Here is a 16,072-nt window from a genome sequence, read left to right on the forward strand (position 1 = left end):
GGTGCTTTATGATGTCCTGTGCACTTTCACATATATTAATTAAGTGCTCTTACAACTAACACTTATTCACTTACCTCGGGCCAGGACCATGCTAAGGAAGGTTGCATGCATCATTTACTTGTGCAATAATGCCTGTGGAGGTAATCTAATACCCATTTTATAGACAAAGAAACTGAGACCTAATCATTTACCCCAATTTCACTGCTAACAGGGAAATGGTTAGCGATTTGAACACAGGAAACTCCACACACAGGCCCACTCTGCTAGCCCTTGGGCTCTGATAGCAGGAAGACATTCTAGAGGTAGTGGCAACATCAGCTTGGAAAGGTACGAACAGAGCAGAAAAGACCACCTCGAGGTCCCTGCCAACATGAGGGGTCTATGATGCAATGATTCCATCTTATAATTTCTTCATTTGTGTTTTTTGTCTCTTACTATTTTGAATGGTACCTGGGGATCTTTTAAGTTCTCTGAGCTTTGTGCCTGGTAATAATAATAATTAGGCTGTCACTGAAAGCTTCACACTTCTGTCACCTCTCAGAGCAAGTCCTTTACAAGGATTAATTAGCAAAATCTTGATGCCTTCCTGTAATGGGCAAGACTTGTTTTGCTTACTGTGGGGCAGAGGGACTTAAGGGAGTCAAAATGATGCATTTTTTATATTGTTATAAATCACACATTTTCCTAAAATACAGCTCTAACTATGTCACTGCCCTGCTCAAATATGGTCAATGGCTCCCCTTGGCCTGTGAAATACATAGTAATTCAATGATCAAGTAAACATGGAGCTTACATATTTCAGGCTTGGCCATCTAGGTCAAATTACACTTAGGCTAGGGAGTTCCCTTTATGGCTCAGTGGTTAAAAAACCCAACTAGGAACCATGAGGATGCGGGTTCAATCCCTGGCCTTGCTCAGTGGGTGCTGTGAGCTGTGGTGTAAGTCACATATGCGACGCAGATCGCGCATTGCTGTGGCTGTGGCTGTGGCATAGGCTGGCAACTGTAGCTCCTGTTTGACCCCTAGCATGGGAATTTCCACATGCCACAGGTGTGGCCCTAAAAAGCGAATTAAAAAAAATTACTTTTAGGCTCAACAATTTATCCAATTGTTATACAAAAATTGGTGCAGACCTTAACTCTGTATCCAACAGGGCGTCAGGTGTGAGGGTTAAGGAAAGGGAATTGGGTGGACACAGTCTCTGCCTTAAGGCAGGTGAATGTGGTAAAAGAATGCAGAGGAAGCTGGCCAGCTGTCACCAAGGCAGACCGTGACATGTGTTCTCAAAGGGGTGTTAACTCAATGCTGGGGAGGAAAGAAGGAAGCAACAGATATGTCTGTCTGTGGGGAGCCAGCAGGCCTTCAAAGGAGCTGAACTGTGAAGGAGGAAATTACAGGCAGCAAATGAGGGCTGAGGGGAGACATCAAACCAAGGGAAGAGCACCTTGAGGGGCAGAAGTCAGCAGAGGACGGCATATGCTCCGTGAGCCTGGAGCCAGTGGTGCCCCCTGGGAAGAAAGGGTAGGGAGGTGTGGAACTTAGAAGATGCCAGGGTCAGGACTTGAAAGCCACTAAATTCCTGGCAGGCAGTGGGGAGCCACGGACGCTTTTAGTGTGATAGTTGCATCACCAGGGATGTACCAGGGAGGAAGAAGAGATTGAACCCTGGCGGAAGGTGCTTTCCTCTGTCTTAGCCTCAGAGGTTGGGACAACATATTCTATGCTCCGTAAGTAATGTATTCTGATATCCTTCATTAGTTCTTTCATATTGTCCCTCCCTTCAGCTCCCAATCCTATTTGCCATCCCCAGTGTCAGTCTGGGAAAGCTTGCCTATCCATAGTCTGTTGTGCTTGACAGCAACCCAACCCTGCAAGTCCATGATGAACCACGATTTACACAGTATTTGTTCATCTTTCATCTCATTTCATCCAACAGCTCCACAAGGACTGGAATTGGAACCTACATTACAGATTAAGTGAGGCTTAGGGTGGCTAGATTGCTAGCTTAAGACAGTAGTTATCAATGGGCAGTGGTATTTCTCCCCCAGGGAATATCTGGAGACACTTTTGGTTCTCACACCTGGGGAGGGAAGGTCCGACTGGCATCTGGTGGGTAGAAGCCAGGGATACTGCTGAATATCCCTGCAGGACAGCACCTGCAACAAAGAATGATCTGGTCCAAAAATATCATTAGTGCTGAGATTGAAACATTTTCCTAAAGAGGCATATGGTAATTAGCACAAAGGTACCACATACCAGTGCCCCATTCGGCCTCCCTCTCCATTATATTACATTGAAGAGAAATTAGATTTGTCTTCTTTCGAGACTTTTCAGATGTTAAAATGGGATACTGAAGATGAGTATCCTATAAAGTCCAAAAGGATGAGTAGCTAATGGAGGGACTCCAGGCAGTTGACTCTCCTAACGCAGCTCAAATTGTGCCCCAGAGATGGCGTGGCATCCACACCCCAAGTCGCTGATGACCTATCCTGGTTCATTTTTGGAGGACTCTAAGTTCCACTACCATGGTGCCAAAATAGCCTCATATTTATTTATTTGGTTTGGCCTTGGACTAGGACTACAAATCAAGGAGAAGTGTGTCGGGCGGGGATTTCAAATTCCGTGATTCTCTGGGCCAGGTGGGGAGAAGGCAGTGAGAACAGAAGACTAGAGCATGTACGCCCTGTCAGAAGGTGGTTGTAGGGATCAAAGGTGCCAGTTGTTACCACAATGAAACGCAGGCCCAGTGTGGACAGATCGTCTGATTTTTTTTTTTTTTTTTAAGAGGAAGAGATATAAGGATTTTGCAGGGTTTTGGCTTTTTGTTTTAATATTATTTGTACCTTCATTGCATGGGTCAGAAAAAAAGGGGGGGACAAAGAGGAAGTATCTCTGGGCTTGACCTGGCCCATAGGCCACCGAGTGCCAGTTCTAGTTCAGTGGGAGGCCTCAGAAAGGGGTCCAACCACTGGCTTCAACATCAACTCAGGGGACAAGTCCATCTCTTGTCTTGGCCTCTGCTCATCTGTAAAATGACAAGAGTACACTGGGTTGTGGCTGCAGACTGTTCTGGCTCTCACACACATGGGTGCATTTGACAGCAGAGGCCCATGGAGGAAAAAAACAAAAAGACCGGGGAGCGGGTCTGGGGAAACCGGTGTTCTCTGCCTCCTGCTACCGGGGGAGCCCCAGCAGGATCCTTTCCCACCCTGGACTCACATCTCCATCTGTAAAAGGTGACCCTTGTACCACGGTCTCTGCTGGCTTGAATGTTGGGGGCTTCTAGTGTGAAACAATTCAAGGGTAGGGAAAGCCGTCAAATTTATGATCTGAGAACACATCACTGACAGCTAACAAATTGGGAAAAATGCAATCAGAGAGAGGGTGTCTCTTTGGCTTTTGAAAGGCCCCATTTTAAGAGATGTGGAAAAAAAACTAATAATGGTAATATTTTTCATGTTTTTAGCACAATTCCTCCAGAAGGCTCCCAAAATACTTCACAGTCTGTGTGTGGCAGGAGCACCACCCCAAAGAATGTAATTACCCACCCTGGAGCTCTGCCAGGTTTAACAGCATTTGCCATTTTTTTTTTCCCCTTCTTTCAGTCTTCCCTCCCCTTCTCACACAAATGACAGCATTTTCATAAGCCCTCAGCGTTACTGGGTAATTAGGGAGCAGTACAAGTTCTGGAAAACACCCTGGGGCAGGATCAATGCCAAAAAAAAAAAAAAGGTCTATTCCAGGGGGAAGCTCCTCCACAGAGCCATCGTTACCGTAAAGATGGGAGACATTAACTATTCCTCCAAACTAGCGATGCTTTCAGAAAGGCAGCCTGGGCGCTGCTCACAAGAGCAGGTATCCAGAGCACAAGATTTCTGTGGCTCTCCTAGGAGGTGATGCGGCAACTCACCCTGGTCCACCAAGGAGAGTCCAGTGCTCAGAGCACCCCTGCCAGATGTGTGATTCTGGATCCCTACTGTACCCCTTGGTCTCGGAGTCTTGTCTGTGAAATGGGAATGGGAGGAGGGCCATTGTGGGACTGGAGACAGGATCAATGAAAGGCCGCACGTGGAGGGCCTGGCACACACTAAGGACTCTGCCGGCAATTATCCAGTGGAGGTGTGAGCTGTTGTTCTGTTGTTATTCTCACCTGGTGGTTGGAGAGTTCAGGTTCTTCCTGGCTTTGGGGGCCTTCCATGTGGGTCCAATCTGCTTCTGGAATTTTCTCCTATTGTTCAGCTTGCCAGCTTCCTCTTAAGGGCTGTGTCACTTCCCCACATTCTCAAAACATTTGTCCCTCAGAAACATACACACTGCTGTTTTTCCCACCCCCGCCCCCCAACCTGCTTCTCCCCTCTTTCTTTCCAGCTCCCTAAATGCTACCTTTGTTCATGAGGTTTCAAGCTAAGCACTCCATATCCAACACCTCAGCAGATTCTGTGAACTGTACTTTCAAAATATAGAATTTTGGGTTAGTAGATGCAAACTATAGCGTTTGGAGTGGATGAGCAATGAGATCCTGCTGTATAGCACAGGGAACTGTATCTAGTCACTTGTGATGGAACAGGATGGAGGATAATGTGAGAAAAAGAATATGTATGTATGTATAACTGGGTCACTTTATTGTACATAAGAAATTGACAGAACATTGTATATCAACTAAAATTTAAAAAATTAGGAGTTCCCATCGTGGTACAGTGGTTAACGATTCTGACTAGGAACCATGAGGTTGTGGGTTCAATCCCTGGCCTTGCTCAGTGGGTTAAGGAGCCAGCGTTGCCGTGAGCTGTGGTGTAGGTTGCAGATGTGGCTTGAATTCTGAGTTGCTGTGGCTCTGGTGTAGGCCTGCAGCTGTATCTCCAATTTGACCCCTAGCCTGGGAACCTCCATATGCTATGGGTGCAGTCCTAAAAAGCAAAACTAACTAACTAACTAAATAAAATAAATACAGCCAGAAACCCACCACCTCTCCAGCCCAGAGTTGTTTGTCCCACCCTCACCTCTCATCTGACCTAAGGCTATCTTAACCAGCTTTTATTTCCACTCCTTCTTTACAAATTGTGCCCCCCCACCACCACCATGGCAACATGATTTGCTCTCTGCATAGCAGCCAGAGTGAAACTTTTGTCACTCTCCAGCTCTAAGATACAGCAGCCTCATTTCACACTTAGAGTGAAATCTAAACCCTGGCTGCTGGCTGCCTCTTCAACCCCTCTTCCCTTGTTCATGCCATGCCCGTTGCGCTGGTCTCCTTGCTGTTCTTTGGAGACACCGACCAGCATCTCCTTGCAGGACCTTGTGCTTGCTCTTCTTTCTGCCTGGAAGCTTCTCCTGGAGAAATCTACGTTGCTTCTTCCCTCACTTCATTCCTGTTTTGTCCACAAATCTCCTGCTTAATTTATCTGAAATGGCAGCCTGCATCCTGCCATGATTTTTGTGTCCCTTTCTCTGATTTATTTACTTGTGTATTTGCAGTGTTTATAGTACCTAAATATGGTATATATTTATGTGTTGTGATGTGACCCACATTAGAATGTATTTTGTTCACACTAGTGCTCAGGAGAGCATCTAACGCAAAGTTAAATTCTCCATGAACACTTGTTGAGAGGATGGACGGATGGTCCTTTATCCTCTCCTCAAATATCCTTACTTTTCTCTGTCATATTCTGCTTTTTTAAGACCCAACTAATTTCCTGTCTTTCCCACAATGCCCTCCCACACCTATTTTGGCCTCCCTGTAACTCATTATTTACAGGTTTTACATGATAGTCAACTTAGCTGCCCCCACTTAGTGTTCAGCCCCTTAGGGGTCAGTAATCATACCTATGCTACACGAAGAGAGTTTTTCTGAATACTTACGATGTGCTGTGCCTGGTGCCAGCATACCCACCTGACTCATGTCATGTGATGTACCCAGCAACCCTAGGAAGTAGGATCCTTATTATGTTCTTTACAGGTGGGGGAGGGATGATTGGGAAGGTCAAGGTTATTGTCCAAGCTTATACATCTATTTAGAGACAGGGCAGGGATTTCAACCTAGATCTGCCTGACTCCCTAGGCTAGTTCTCCTAACCATTATCATCTATACTGTCCCAAGGGCCATCTTCATCAGTTTGGTTAATTTGCTCTGGGCAAGCCCTTGCACTATACTTCCAGAAAAGTAAAGAGTTTTGCCTGAGGACACATGGCTAAGAGTCCTGACCTGCCTCTATCTACATGACTAAGAGACAAGCTAGCCCAGTGAGACCTCATATTTAAAACCTTATCCTGAAGTCCAATATTATTGGAAAGAGACTCTAAGAAACCACTGAGAAAGCACGTACATGATTGGAATTTGCAGAATTCCCATTGCGAAGCAGCGGAAACAAATCCGACTAGTATCCATGAGGATGCGGGTTCAACTCCTGGCCTCACTTAGTGGGTCAGGGATCTGGTGTTGCCATGAGCTGTGACATAGGTTGCAGATGAGGCTCGGATCCCAGGTTGCTGTGGCTGTGCCTGTGGGTGGCAGCTGTAGCTCCAATTTGACCCCTAGCCTGGGAACTTCCATATGCCACGGGTGCAGCCCTAAAAAAAAAAAAAGTATAAATAAAAAAATTTAAAAAAATTAGAATTTTCTTCAAGATACAAACATGTCTTGAAAAAGAAGATGAATCAATGTTTCTTTCCCCACATCTGGTAACCTTTGAGACCAAACAGTAATTACGGTGCTTGTTGTAGTTCTACCCACACCATGACCAAAGGGAGATTTTAATAAATTTTTAGAAGACCCAAAACATAAATGATTCTAAGTGACTGTCATACTCCTAGTATTAAATTGTGCTGCTTCGCCAATCTCTAGGCTCTCCTTTATTACTCTAAGAAAGACAAAATCATGCAAAAGTAAAAAAAAGTTAAGAGTATGTCATGTGCTATGTGGAAGGGAAACAGGTAGAATGTTATGGGTGGCAGGAAATTTTGCAATCATGACATCCAACACCTTCGTCTTACAAATAAAACAGGATCTTAGAAAGGTTAAGTCATTTTCCCTGGGTCACCCAGTAACTAGAGGCAGGTCAGAGACTCAGACCCAAGTTCACTGCATGTTGAGTTAAGTTTGTGTCCTGTCACAGTGAAACCCGACATTTAGGCTCATTAAAGGGGGTTCAAATAAAGGTTATAAAAACAATTGGTCCTTGAAACACAAGAGACAGGGCCTAAGTTAGATTCATCTTTCAGAAGAGGCAGATGGAGTCACTGGAAAATGTGGTCTGCCCACCAGCCCATGGCTCATGTGGTAATTTTTCCACTTAAGACTTCTGAGAGGAAATACCTTCAGCATAAAAGACAAGGAAGGTAAGATAGTTAGCCTGCCTGCTACCTGACAGTTGTCAGTGGGGAGAAACTTATGTGAGAATAAACACAGGCAAGGGAGTATGAACTTCCCCCATGTCCGTAATGAGATCCCCTAAATAAGGTTTAACTCTCCCCTCCTCTGCTCCTCACTTGGTATTTATCCCTTCCCTTCTCTCTTTATCCCTTTAATGGGTCCTTGGGACAAAGCATTCCCTGAGCTCCTCCTGCCTCGATCCACTCCCCTGCTGTCCCACGTTACTGCGGGGATTCGCATCCTCACTGACCCAATTCAATACCTGCCTGATCTAAGCTAGTCGACCGCTCCATCATCATTTCCATCCCTTCAGCCAAGCAGAAGAGCATCCTGGCTCTTGAAGAATAGAGCAGAGGGTGGGCATAACACAGGGAAAGTGAGGATGGTACATAATAATGTCATTAATAGCAGCCCCGCTTGCCATCAGATCCAGTGCCCTGTGCTGAGTACTCTATACATAGTACACCACGCTGCCCTTATAACAACCCTACAGCATTGCAGTAAGACCCTCGTTAGGAGGTCCCATTGTGGCTCAGTGGAAATGAACCCAACTAGTATACATGAGGATGTGGGTTTGATCCCTGGTCCCGCTCAGTGGGTTAAGGATCCAGCATTGCTGTGAGCTGCAGTGCAGGTCGAAGACGTGGCTCGGATCCCAAATTGCAGTGGCTGTCGGGTAGGCTGGCAGCTATAGCTCCGATTGGACCCCTAGCCTAGGAACGTCCACATGCTGCAGGTGCGGCCCTTGAAAAAAAAAAGACTCACTTTACAGCTGAGGCACATGGTGGGCTGGTGGCCTGTTAGCCTTCAAGGCCTTCGTCATTCACCACTCAGCCCCATTGTGTTCTCCCAGCAAATCCTTTGGAAAAAGTAGGATCAGTTCTCCTTTATTTAGCAAGTAATAAGACTAACTCAGGAAATTAAGCACTAATCTAAGGACACACAACTCATAAGAGGTAGAATCAGTTTCAAGCCGGATCACTTTCCCTCTACTTAATGTTGCCAGTTTCTGCTTCCCGTGATGCTCCTCACTCTTTAGGGCGAGAGGGTCAGCGATCTCCCTAACCCTCTTTCCCCTAAACTTAAAATCCGGCAAAAGGCACTGATTCCCATCTCTGACTCTTGAGATGAGGCTCTCAGGCAGGACCAATGACGCCATGTACCTCACGGACTACACATCATATTTTAAATGTTACGTTTTTTTTTTAATTTAAAATATTTTAAAAATAAGTATAGTTGACTTACAATGTTCCATCAATTTTTGCTGTACTCTGCAAAGTGACCCAGTCATACATATATACATATATGTGTGTGTGTGTGTATGTATATGCATATACATATATATATACACATTTTTTTCTCATATTATCTTCTATCCTAGTCTATCACGAGTGATATTGTAGTTGAAACGCTATGTTTTGCTATAAAAGCAATAGAAGACCATATTGTAGAATTGAGTTTTAGCTTTTTTAAAAACCATATCATGTAAATGTGTTTCAACTATAATAATGTCAACTTGGCTTTCATGGGTTTACCTGGGAAATGAACTATTATTCATTTCTAACATTTTCTATGAAAACATTAACTGTGATTTGTGTATTCCCTTTTCTACTTGCACACCCTCTGAATTCAAACCAACAGTGAGACTTCAAGTCATTGGCCAGCAACTGAAGATGTAAGATATCCATTAAAGGGAGGGCTCTAGAGTCCGCTTCCTGACACCAGAACAGGACACCACAACAGCCTGGTGAGGACATTGTGGGGCTTTGACCCCAGAGGGATGGGATAGACGAGAAACTGTTTCATATGGGAAAATGGCATCTAGACGCACTCGGCAATGACCGTCCTCAGTGCCAAGCACAGGTGAATAAAATGTGAGGATGCGCTTCTCTAGTCTCCACCTTCCGGGGCCAGACCAAGACACACCATCAAGGCTTGGCCCCTGCAGTAGCACTGGTTAGTCTGCCCAACCAGGACAGGTTCCCATGGCCAAGGGTACTCCCAGATGGATGGGCCCCAGCTCTGCCTGTCATCACATCGCAGCTCTGGAATCGGAACAGTGCTGGAATATGAGGATGACCTGCTCAAGGGCAGAAGTGAGAAACAAGAACAGAGGCAGAGCTGGGGAGGCAGGACCCGAAGGGCAACTCTAGAGATTTCTACACTCCCTCTTATATGGATATGTACAACCACTATGGGTTTCTGCAGAAACATTTGGCAGGACAGGCATCTTGAGAGGCAGAACTAGTTAAGATCTATTGCCCAGTGCATAGGGTTTCTTGGGTGTCAGACACTCAGGCTTTGGCTCGACAGTCTGCACTTCGTGGCTCAGGGACCTGTCTACCCTCATGACACCTGCACTTTCTCTCCCATGCATGTGCTGAGCCATGGCTATTGATGTGTTGAGTAGGACACTGTGACCCAGGGCTGATAAGCTATGGGTTAGGGTTAGGGTTAGGGTTAGGGTTAGGGAGGGAGAGTGGACATGCAACACACTTGACCTTTTCTCCAAACCCTTTCATGTTAAAGTGTCAGGGGGTCCTTCTGCCACAGAGATTCCCTCCTCCTTATGGGCCCCCAGCTCCTGACCACCCTCCCCAATAGAAATAGCCTCCTTTGCACCTTTGAAAAGTGATCGGCTCTTGCTGATCTTCCATCCCTGCACCCGCCTCACAAGGATCTATTCTGATTCAGCCTTAGCCTCTCAAAACTCTGAAGTCAACTCTCCCAGGGGAAGCCCAAGTGGCAGCTAGGTTCTGTGACATCATCACAGGAAGCAGAAGGACTTGGTCCAGGGTTAGGCCCTGAAATGAGGGCCTCAAGAGGCTGGCTGGGGAAGTGCAGTCCCTAGCTCTCCAGTGCTGTAAGATCCCAGGCATTGAGCAGCCGAGGTAAGAGAGACCCGCTATTTCCTTTCTGCCATCAAAAATAAGTGTGGAACTTCAAGGATTCTCCAAGGAAATAAAACTCAAAGAGCCTCTGGCCGAGATAAGCACTGCCAGACCCTTATCATCCCACCTATGTCACTGTGATTGTTACAATGTTCCTAAGGACCTCCCCACCCTGGCAACTTGGCCTACTCCCCCTACTAGGAAAGGTATGTAGCCCACTCCTTACCCACCCTACAGGGGCAACATAAGCTCCCACCCAACCAGCAAGTGTATCCAAAGACCCCATCCTTCCCCAACCAACCAGTAAGTGTATCATAAGACCCCATTCTTCCCCAATCAACCAGCAGGTCAACAGGTGTATGGCAAGACCACTCCTCGAACTCTTTGTCTTTGGGCTATAAAAACAGACACAACCATGTGCCCAGAGTCAGCTCTCCCTGGTTATCAGGCTTTTGGCCCACTGTGTTAACAGTGTCTCTTCCCTCAATAAACTTATCTTTTCTACACCTTGGTTTAAATCTGGAAAATTCTTTTTCCACCCGTGTGCAGAGAACACAACAGTAACGATAGAAACTAGGGCAAGCAGGTTGTTCAGGAGGGCTTTCCACCTCTGGGCTCCATACCTGGGCATAGCCAGGGTGGCTGAAGCCTGAGCCATTTATTCTTCAAAATGCCAGAGGTGTTCAGCCACTCGGGGGGATGGGGGTGGGAGTGAAGAGCGTTGTGGGGGAGGGGACTCTCCTGCTCTAGCTCCCACATATTTCACTTGGATGCCCACCAAGGAGTGGTAGGGGAAGACACAGAAGGCAAAATCCAAAGCTGCAGCCTGGCCACAGTCCTCTGCAGTGTCTGCCCCGTGTGAGGTGACAGGGATGGAGGATCCCGGTCCTGCACTCCTGACCTGCAAGGAGATGGGCACCCAGGGGTGACGGGATCATGGTCCAGAGCAGCAGGGCGGCTTTGACCCTTCCTCACTCAGGGATTCAGGGTTACAATTCTAGCATTTCCTGGGCTCTTCCCCCAAGTCCAGTTCTGCATGATCTTTTCAGGGTGAACTGGAAACAATCCCTGGACAGAAAGTTGGAACTGGAAGAAGTGGATACAACAGGGGTTGAGCTTTAAAGTAAAAAATGACGAGGTCCAGGGAAGGATGGGGAGGGGGCTCCTGACTTCCACTGGGGCATCTGGAGTGGAAGTAGTGAGTAAACTGGCATTATTTCTCAAGGACCCTTTGACCGCTATGAAGACAGGCCAGAATTTAGCCTAAGGCAGCAGGTGTCAAAGCCAAGCTTGCTGAAAGATAACCCACATGATCAATAACTGTTATTTGCCCAACTAATATTGTGAACATATGCTCTAGACACAGAATGCCTGTGTTTGTAGATTAGCTCCAAGAAGTTAGTGTGTGACCTTGGGCAAGGCACATTAGCTGGCTGAGCCTCCTTTGCCTATCCATGAAATAGGGATAATAATGTCTAAGAGGGGTGGCGCAAGGATTAAATGAGAAACTACACGTATAGCTCATGGCACGATGCTTCTTAAACACTTGACCTTCAGTACACATTCATGGTTACCTGTGATTTATTAGCATCTTATTTGGGCTGGCACTGAACTTGATATATGGAATGAGGGTGGTCATTTCTATCCTGTTTTATCTACTGAGAAAAATAAAATGAGGAATTTGAGGGGCACATGGAGATGACTGTGCAACCTCAGTCCCTGGGAGATACAGTCTGGTGGAAGGTCCAAGGTCAGTGCAGGAAGAAAATATGATGTTTCGTAGGGAATCTTTGGTGCATTATAGAGGGCAGCCGAGGGACTAGACATTCAAGGCTGCCTGAGGACATCCGTGACAGGGCTGCCAACAAAACCTTCTAGAGCTTAGCATCAAAATGGCTCTAGTTCTTACTTAACCCTGCAGACTTAGAAAGAGGTGGGAGAACGAGTTTTGAATGCTCTCACTGTAGCAGAGAGACCCATCCAGGCCAAGACCCCCTTTTACCTGAGGCTGAGCAAGCCGAGCTCAGGAAAGCATTTCTTCATAAGACAGAGTAGGATGTAATGGGCAAACTCTCAGGTTATAGAGCCAAGGTCCTTGTGTTTGAATCCCAGTTCTGTTCATTACTAACTGTGACACCTTGGGAAAATCATTTAATTCCTTTGGGCTGTAGTTTTTCTCATCTGTAAAGGGGTGATGATAACAGGGACATCAGAAATTTGTTCTGCGATTAGTAACTGTAACAGAATGTCTAACACATAGTAAATATTCAAGTATTATTATCAGTGACTCAAATCCTCCTAGCCTCTTCCTTGTCACAATGTCACGTTCTCCATTCTTGCTTCTTCCTGAGTGTCAACACCCTTTTCCATGGGAATTTCTGAGAAGGGAATATTTAAGCTGTTCTCTCTTTAGCAGTGTGTACCGTCTCTGCTTGCAGTAAATATCTTTGTTTTTCTGAACTTCAATTCTTGCCGCCATTAAAACATGGCTTTTAGCCAGTGCAAAACCCAGCCTCCAGGAACTCGTTCCCAGCTTTGGTACTGAATCACAAGGTGAGGATTCAAGGAACAACAAGCAGTTCCTTACAGCATGATTCTGAGATGCATATGGGGGTACTAAATGTGTGGGCGAGGAAGTTCCCATTATGGCACAATAGAAACGAATCCGACTAGGAACCATGAGGTTGTGGGTTTGATCCCTGGCCTTGCTCAGTGGGTTAAGGATCTGGCATTGCCGTGAGCTGTGGTGTAGGTCCCTGGCAACTGTAACTCTGCATCTACCCCTAGCCTGAGAACTTTTATATGCTGCAGGTATAGAAAACAAACAAACAAAAAAGTGTGGGTGAGGTTTATGACTTAGAGCAGTGGTTCACTGGGTAGTGAGCCAGGATAGTGGAGGAGATGGTTTTGCCCCCTGGGGAATGTTTGGCAGTATCTGGAGACATTTTTGATTGTCACTACCTGGGGAGAGGGTTTGCCCCTGGCACCTGTGGATAGAAAACAAGGATACTGTTCAGCATTCTGTAGCACACAGAACAGCTTCCAACAACAAAGAGTTATCTGGTCCCAAATGTCAGTAGTGCTGAGACTGAGAATCTTTTTTTAGAGGGAGCGGCTCTGCAAAGACAGACTGAAGACAGATTATTGAGGAGAAGTCTCGCGGGGAGTCATTGGAGGCTTTTGAGCAGGAGAAGTGATCTATTCTGTGCTGTGCCTTAGAGAAACGTCCAGGGGGTAGTTGCCCTGGTGGCTTGGCAGAAATGAATCTGACTAGTGTCCATGAGGATGCAGGTTTGATCCCTGGCCTTACTTAATGCGTTAATGCTCCAGCATTGCCATGAGCTCTGGTGTACGTCAAAGATGTGGCTTGGATGTGGTATTGCTGTGTCTCTCATGTAGGCCAGCCGGTGTAGCTTTGATTCGACTCCTAGCCATGGAACTTCCATATGCTGCAGGAGCAGCCCTAAAAAGTAAGCAAAAACAAAAACAAAAACAAAGGCAAAAACAAAATAAAACCAAAAAAACACAGAGAGAAATATCCAGGAGATTCAGACAGGAGCCAATTAGGAAATTATTGCATTTAGAATTAACTAGGTGAGTTGCAGAATTAGGGCCACAGAAGGGGATGAACAAAAGGAAGTAGTGAGAATTTAGTTTTTATACTAAACGTCTCTATCACTCATCACTTCTTATATCCCCCATCCATATTTGTGTTATGATTAGATAAATCCCATCCATTTCTGAACCAAGTAGAATATTATGAAAACACTTGCGTTCATGTGTACACTTTCTTTTTCAAGTTTAATAAAATTCTCACTTTTACATTTATTTAATTACATTGTACAGAAAAATATAAAACAACTTCAGGCTGGCAGTTACATTAGGGAGGGTAAGAGAATATAATTCAGCACTAATTATAACATTTTATTGTTTGGAGGGGGAAAAAAAAAAACCAAACAACCCTGACTCTGATACAGCAGAAACATTTGTGGCAATATTTTCTGAATTTTATGTGGCTGAAATGTTTCACATTAATTTTTTATACAAAGAAAGGAGTTATGTTAGACTTGAACAAGGTAGAATTAGCAAACATTTTCTGTTTGCTGAATGTTAAGTTAGAAAAAGGAGTTCCTGTTGTAGCCCCACTGGTTAAGAACCCAACTTGGGTTCCATGAAGATATGGGAGCAATGAGGATATGGGTTCAATCCCTGGCCTCCCTCAGTGAGTCAAAGATCTTGCATTGCCACAAGGGTCATGGGTTGCAGATGCAGCTTGGATCCTGCATTGCCATGGCTGTGGCATAGGCTGGCAACTGTAGCTCTGATTCAGCCCCTAGCCTGGGAACTTTCATATGCCTCATGTACGGCCTTAAAAAGAAAAAAAAAATAAAATTAGAAAAAGAAAAGTGTTAAGTCATGTTAGTGTTTTTGAGCCAAATGCAGTAGAAATATGGGAATCGTAACCAAGATAACACTTAGATGAACTTTTTTTTTTTTTTTTTTTTTTTTTGAGGGCTGCACCTTCAGCATATGAAATTCCCAGACTGGGGTTGAATCAGAACTGCAGCTGCTGGCCTATGCCACAGCCACAGCCACATCAGATCCGAGCCACGTCTGTGACCTACACCACAGTTCACTGCAACTCTGCATCCTTAACCTACTGAACAGGCCAGGGATTGAATCTGTGTCCTTGTGGATGCTAGTCAGATTTGTTTCCATTGAGCTATGATGGGGACTCCAAGATGAGTATGCTATGCTCAGTTTTCTGCAGCATGTCTTGGTGGAGATTTGGCCACAATCAAGCTAGGTCAGGAATTCAGGATATAGAGCCAGAGAGAACTTTGGAGTCTTGTGTAGCATCTCCTTGTGGGAGGGGTAAGTGAGTGGGATTTTTAGGAGCTGCCAGGTTTTCCAAGAGGGGAATATAGGGTGAAGAGAGACAAAGTCTACAGACCAAACCTAAGAAACTACAAATAATGGAAACTACAAATATATCCATATATAAGTTCTGTTAAAGGAAACCAATGAGAGGTTCCAGGATCTAGAAGATTATAGGAGAGTATGTTGTCATGGGAACCAGGGAAGAGAGGATTTCTAAAGAGAAAAAGGTAGGCAGTAGTGTTAAGGAAGAGGGTTGGGCTGAGACGGAGCCACTAGATAGGGTGACCAGTCGTGCAAGAGCAAGTCTTTAAGTGATTTTAGTAGGGTAAGGGACATCTCATTTATTCCCTCACATCTGTTTGTTGAGTACATACAATGTCATGGCACAGTATCCATATCTGAGAAAATGAGATAAAACAGGATTCCCTGCCCTCTGGGAGCTCACAGTCTGAAACTTAAATGTACAAACCAATAACAGATCATGCAGAACTCATCATTTCTATGGTAGAAACCTGCACAGGTTGTGATGGGATCACATCTAAGGAGACGTCCTAGACGAGGTTACATATCAGCTGAATTTTAAAGGATGGAAGATGATTAGGAGTCAGCCATTTGAATTAGGGATGAGGGTTGGTAAAAATGGAGACAATTTTCCAGACAGAAGGATCAGCACAGGCAGTCTTAGAGCCAAGAGAAATCAGGGTGAGTCTTCAAGGAGCCAGAGTTTTCAGAATGGTTGGAGTGGCAAAATCTGAGCCCTTGTAAGCTGTGCAGGGGCCAGAGGAGGAAGGCCTTTGTGTGTTACATGGCCTTTGGAATTTATCCTGAAATTGACCACAGGCACCTAGAGCTACCTTTAAAGGACTGCTTTAATCTGTTCAGATTTACTTTTTAATATAGTTGCTTAGGGCAACCCCGAGCGTCACTTCAT

The sequence above is a fragment of the Sus scrofa genome, chromosome 16 (assembly GCF_054392235.1).
Source record: "Sus scrofa isolate SSC_HxYL_T2T_F1_AM1 chromosome 16, Sscrofa_HxYL_maternal_Yorkshire_Landrace_v2.0, whole genome shotgun sequence".
Taxonomy (NCBI): Eukaryota; Metazoa; Chordata; class Mammalia; order Artiodactyla; family Suidae; genus Sus; species Sus scrofa.